This window comes from Panthera pardus, unplaced genomic scaffold, assembly GCF_024362965.1.
Source record: "Panthera pardus isolate Hobbes unplaced genomic scaffold, ASM2436296v1 HiC_scaffold_1, whole genome shotgun sequence".
Taxonomy (NCBI): Eukaryota; Metazoa; Chordata; class Mammalia; order Carnivora; family Felidae; genus Panthera; species Panthera pardus.
The window spans coordinates 5,813,966-5,820,339 of NW_026526654.1; the positions used below are offsets into that span (position 1 = coordinate 5,813,966).

General features: G+C 39.2%; 1 pseudogene; it reads right to left on the minus strand.

Annotated features, from left to right (window-relative positions):
• Nucleotides 1–2,498: 2,498 nt before the first annotated feature.
• On the minus strand, nucleotides 2,499–3,786 carry LOC109257134 (nucleophosmin-like; annotated as a pseudogene).
• Between the last annotated feature and the right edge of the window lie 2,588 nt (nucleotides 3,787–6,374).

The following is a 6,374-nucleotide window of genomic DNA, read 5'->3' on the forward strand; positions in this document are numbered from 1 at the left end:
TTTAGCAATATTTATTCTTCCATTCAATAAGCATGGAGTGTTTCCCCCCCACCTTTTCTTTGTATCCTCTATTTCCTTCATAAAGCTTTCTATAGTTTTCAGCATACAGATCTTTTACATCTTTGGTTAAGTTCATTCCTAGGTATTTTATGGTTCTTGGTGTAATTGTGAATGGGATCACAATTTTATTTCTTTATTTCTTTATTTCTTTTATTTTCTTTTATTTTCTTTATTTCTTTATTTCTTTTATTTTCTTTTATTTCTTTCTTTATTTATAATCTTTATTTCTCATTCTGTTGCTTCATTATTGTTGTATAAAAATGCAACTGATTTCTGTACATTAATTTTGTATCCTCCGACTTTGCTGAATTCATGTATCAGTTCTAGCAGTCTTTTGGTGGAGTCTCTTGGGTTTTCCATGTAGAGTATTATGTCGTCTGTGAAAAGTGAAAGTTTGATTTCATCTTTGCCAATTTTGATGCCTTTTATTTCATTTAGTTGTCTGATTGCTGACACTATTACTTCCAACCCTATGTTAAACAACAGTGGTGAGAATGGACATCCCTGTCGTGTTCCTGATCTCAGGGGAAAAGCTTTCAGTTTTTCCCCATTGAGGATGATGTTAGCTGTGGGTTTTTCATAAATGGCTTCTATGATGTTTAGGTATGAGGTTTTAGAAGGTAAAAACACTTTCTTCTATTTCCATTCGAGTCAGGTGCTATTGCATGGAAGCTTCATGGTGTATAGCCAGCAGTGTGGACAGCAAGTTGAAGATGATAGCCATGTATTGTTTTGAGTATCATCCAGGAGAAGTCATATACTTATATAACAAGTGACCCCAAGGTGCCAGAAGCTACAATGTTAAATATTTATTTCTTGCTCATATTATCTGAGTCAGCAGTGTATATTTTCCAATTCATATTAACCTGGGACACAGGATGATGGAGAAGATGCTATCTGAACAATTGCTGGTTGTCATGGTGGAGGGAAAAGAGAGCATAGAGATTAGCACCACTGAATTGTATAATTAAAAATGGTAAAGGTAATAAATTTTTACATTACATGTATTGTATCACAATAAAAAAATGGAGACAGAAAGAGAGAGGGAGAGAGAGGATAATCACATACTAACCACACACTAGCTTCTGGTGAAAAGTAGAACACATATTTCTGCTCACATTTCATAATTCAAAGAAAGTCATATGACCAAGCCTACTGTCAGTGAGACAGGGAAGTATAATCTACCCCAATGGAGTGTCAGTAAATCTCTGGAAATATTAATACCTTTTCCAAGACCTTGCTTTGATTCAGGAGCAAGTCCTTGGCTATTCCTCTAAGAACTGGGAGATGGGGCAGCAGCAGGTAGAGTTAGTTCTCTGTTGTTCTCCTGATGTTGAGGGAAGTTGGTGGAGGGAGCAATAGTCATTAGAGGGACTTAGGAGACACAGATAAGCCCTCATTCAACTTTAGCCAAGTTGCATTTTCTCTGAGCCTCAGGTTCCTCATCTGAAAAAAAAAAAAAAAAAAAGGAGATTGGATCAGACAAGTGCTGATGTCGGTGTCAGCTGGAGCTGATTACCTATGTGGAGATCTCAGATCCATCAGGGAAATGACTAGTGGTATATTCATAGATTTCAGAGAACAAAGTGAAATACTCATGGTAACTTTTCTCCATGCCCTCACCAGCACATGACTCCAGAAGTTTTACCTGTTTCTAGTTATATCTTGGCTTACTTTCCCCCTGGTTGGTGTTTCCTCTTCTTTATTCTCTGCTTCCTCAAAGCCTGTTAATGATGCTTTAGAGGAATTCTACTTTCCCATTGCAGGGAGTGTGTCTCATAGTTTTCTGGTTCACACATTCATGTTTCGTCTTCCCAATCATCTATAACCTTTTTCAATGTTACATCTATGTCTCCCACTTCTTTTTTTGAGCCCCCTACTACTCTGCTTCTTCCATACTCCCTACAGTACATTTCACAGAGCTGGACCCAAATGCAGTTTCTAGATCACCAACTACAATTTATATATGCTTACCTCATTCTGTTCTCATAACATTACCACAAGAAAGATACTATTTCTCTCATAATACCATCTGCCTTGAAGCTCTTCTGTCAATCCAGTGAAATGTGAAACATTTTGTACCATGTCTGGCACAAAGTAAATGATCAACAAGTCACAGGTGGGACTATTATTATTACTATTAATGATAAAGAAACTGAGGTTTGGAAGCGCCAAGTAATGTCACATATTGCACAGTTAGCAAGTCAAGATGGAGTTTAAATTCAAGTTCTTCTGATTCCCAAAGCCCGGTATTGTAGTCTGTGGAGCCACTATTTAATATCTCTGTTTCTGGCCCTCCTGAACAGGGTATATGTTGGATTGCCCTTCCCCACTCTGACCATGATGATTGCCTTCGTCAAAAGTGACATTTGTCGCATGAAGGTAAAAGCTTTAGAAACCAAAGGTTCTCATACCCACTTCTTATGACAGCTGTGCAATTTTTTTTAATTAAAATACTGAGTTTATTTCACATGTATATTTTTGTCTCCCCACCATTTCCATTTGTCTGACCACCACTACTACTATGTCCTATCATAGCATTCCATACATACTTAAAACCAAGCAAAGGGTGGAGCTCCATCTTTAAAAACTAAACATATTTTGGACAACACATTCTTGGCAATGGAACCTGGACAACATTTATCAGACACGGTAGGGAAAGTTCTCATTCTGCATTATAAAAAGGACAGCCAGATATCAACTGTTACAGAAACGAAATAAGATGGAAAATTTTAACAAACTGTTTAAACTATTTTCTTAAAGAGACTTCCTCCACTGCCTGAGATCTTGAATAGCCTCTTGGTCAGTCATTCGGAAGCAATTCTTCACATAATTGATGAACTTGGCTTCCACTTTGGGAAGAGAACCACCTTTTTCTATACTTGCTTGCATTTTTGCTTTAGTGTCTTCTACAGAGCTAGGTCCTTTCAGTGTTTTGGGAGTCTTTTCCTGTTTTTTGAAAGATTCTTGATCTTTTGATCTTGGTGTTGATGGTTTTGAGTCTTTTCCATTCTGGTTAGATTTTTGTGCATTTTTGGCTAGAGTATCTCATATAGATTTCTTTACTGGAGACTTTTCTTCAGCTTCCTCATAATCAAAATCATCATTGTCACCATCTTCATCATCATCGTGGTCATCCTCATCTCCATCATCATCTTCATCAGCAGCAAGTTTTACTTTTTTTCTGTGGAATCTTGCTACCACTTCCATGGGCAGAATGCTTTCCAGATATACTAAGGAGTTTCACATCCTCTTCCTCTTCATCTCCTGACTCTGCACCCATCTTCCTCCACAGCTACTAAGTGCTGTCCACTAATGTACACAGGCCCTGAGCCGCATTTCAACCGTAAGACCACAGGTGGTGTTATTTCAAAGCCCCTAAGGAAAACCATTGGCTGTACATTTTCAAAGTTGCCATGTGACTTTAATTGGACTGCCTTCATAATTCATTGCCTCTGCTTCAACAATGTGCAATTCATCCTTTGCACCAGCCCCTAAACTGACCGTTCTTAAAGATAACTGGTACTTGTTTTCATCATTAGCCACTTTAAAGTGATAATCTTTGTCAGCCTTTAGTTCACAACCGAAAAGATAGTTCTGGGGCCTCAGGGGGCTCATGTTCATGTCCATCAAATCTTCCACGAGGTGGTGGCATGCACTTAGGTGGGAGATAAGGCGGACAGAGAGAAACGACTACTGTTCCACAGAACAGCCGCGCAGGACGGAATCGCACCAGGGACGGGGCTGTGTAATGTTTTTTGTTTTGTTTTGTTTTGTTTTGTTTTTAGTTTTCTTTTATTTTTTGAGAGGCAGAGAAAGACAGAGTGTGTGTGGAGGAGGGGCAGAGAGATTGAGAGAGGGAGACACAGAATCAGAAGCAGGCTCCAGGCTCTGAGCTGTCAGCACAGAGCCCCATGCAGGCCGAACTTACGAACCCATGAGATCATGACCTGAGCCACAGTCCAATGCTCAACCGACTGAGCCATCCAGGCGCCCCCCTTTTTCTTTTTTTCTTTTCTTTTCTTCATTTCTTTTTTTTTTTTTATTAGACGGCTGTGTAATATTAAGATGAAACCTCTGTCAGACTGGATTGCTGCATTGTAAAGATGAGCAGAGTACTTCTATCAATGCATTCCAGACATGAAACATGAGGGAGAAATTAACATTTGTAGTGTTAGGCTACTGAGAGTTAGGGGTTGTTTGTTACTGTAGCATAACTTAATTCAAGTGACTGCTATACTCAGGAAAAAAAAATGCTTATGTAATTATTCACATTCCTTTTGAGGATCTGTGATATTGATGCTCTTCTTACCCACCAATCAGGGCTGATAGCTGCTTTCTTGTTATTTCAAACAGTATTTATCTTTTCATTAACAAAGCTCTTAGTGGTAGGTCAGTGATTCTAAATAGGAAGGTACTATCTCCTAAGGAGTGTTTTGAAGATTTATAGAGGTGTTTTGAATTGTTACAATTATTATTTGTGGTGGTGGTAATACATGACATTTATTTTTATTTATTTAAAAAAATTTTTTTAATGTATATTTATTTCTGAGACAGAGCATGAGTGGGGGGTGGGGGCAGAGAGAGAGGGAGACACAGAATCAGAAGCAGGCTCCAGGCTCTGAGCTGTCTGCACAGAGCCTGACATGGGGCTCGAACTCACAAACTGTGAAATCATGACCTGAGCCGAAGTTGGTCACTCAACTGACTGAGCTACCCAGGCGCCCCTATAATACATGACATTTAATGGGCAATAGGGATGCTGGACATATTGCACATTTGGGGACAGTCTAATAAAGTTTTGACCCAGATTTCTTGTGACTCTAGAATATCCAGGAGGACAATCATGTTAGTCAGAAACTTATAGTTACTGTTACCTAGTATACAACTCACTTTTATATATAAATACAAAGCATTTGGGGACATAGTTTTTGTACTGCATTTTCCAAGCATGCAATTATCATGTAAAGAGGCCTAAACTTTTTGCTTAGAACTTTACTGAGAGCAATTCACTTTGGAAAATTCCATCATCCATAGTAATAGCATTCATGGCAATTTGAGAGTCCAAAACACCACACACACATGCCCCAGTCAGACTGTTGCTCTGGAATTCCTTATCACTCTATTTATATTTACAACTATGAATATTTTTCTCTTATATTAAAATGTCAAAATATAATATCTTTCCCAAATCCATTCTCTTAAATCCAGTCATCTGACGTCTTTGTTATATCTTCTACTCTAGTTGTGCTCAAACATTTCCACATTGAAACACTCTTACTATAAATGACCTTTCTATTGGTGGTCCATTATATAAAATTTCATGGCATTGATCTATTGAAAAAGTTTGTAGGTGGGTGAATTTATTCATAAGTTGCATTTCCATATAGTAATGGAGTATTGCACAGTATGTGTTAGTAGCAGGCTTTGGGCCTGAGTGAGTTATGAATTATTAGGCTAGGCTCTTGTTTTTCCACAGGCTACTAGACACAGAGGAAAGTAAGATGCTACTTTTGGGCAGATGCTAATATTCTTCTATTTTCAGACAAGGAAACAAAAGTTCAGAAAAGATATTAAATGTCAGCACTGGGTAACACAATGAGTGCTCCTCACTCAGCCTCCTCCCTATGCTGCTGTCCATGAAGCATGGACATTGTAGTTCTGAGAGTCAAATGAGAAAGCATTAGAAACAGGCACATTGGCAGATTCAAGTAACATGAGCACTGATGTTTGTGCATTTATCATTTCAGGAAGCTTTTCCATCCACTCAACAATGGCAGTCCTTTCCTATCATCACCATCCAGGATGTTTGCTACACTGTTCCTTCTGCTTCCATATCTCTGGCTGTCTATAGTTGACAAGCACTTTGGTAGACATGTGGTGTCTCTTTGCTCTGAACAAGCCATCTACAAAGGGAAAGGTTCTCCCTGCACAGTGCTGCTGGGTGCTGCTGCCTGGAAGGGAGAAGGAGTGTGTCTCAGGCATGGTCAGGGAGTGAGGCCAAGAATGGGGACTCTCTGTCTTTCAAGGCTTGGGCTGACTGATGCGTCTATGATGTGTCCACCTCACAGAGTACTTCTATGTGCTGGCCTGGATCAGTCTCTTCTGGAGGCAAGAAAGGCAAGCCCTATCATCCTGGAAACCCCCGAGCTGGAAGTCCACAGTGACAGATAAAACCTCACGTTGAATATGTACAATACATTGGAACCAGGAACTCAGTGGCTCCAATTCAGAGTTGTGTGAATTTAGATCTCAAACTGCTCTCAAATTGTTCCCAGAAACAGTTTTGGTGGAAGAGATAGGGTGAAAAGCTT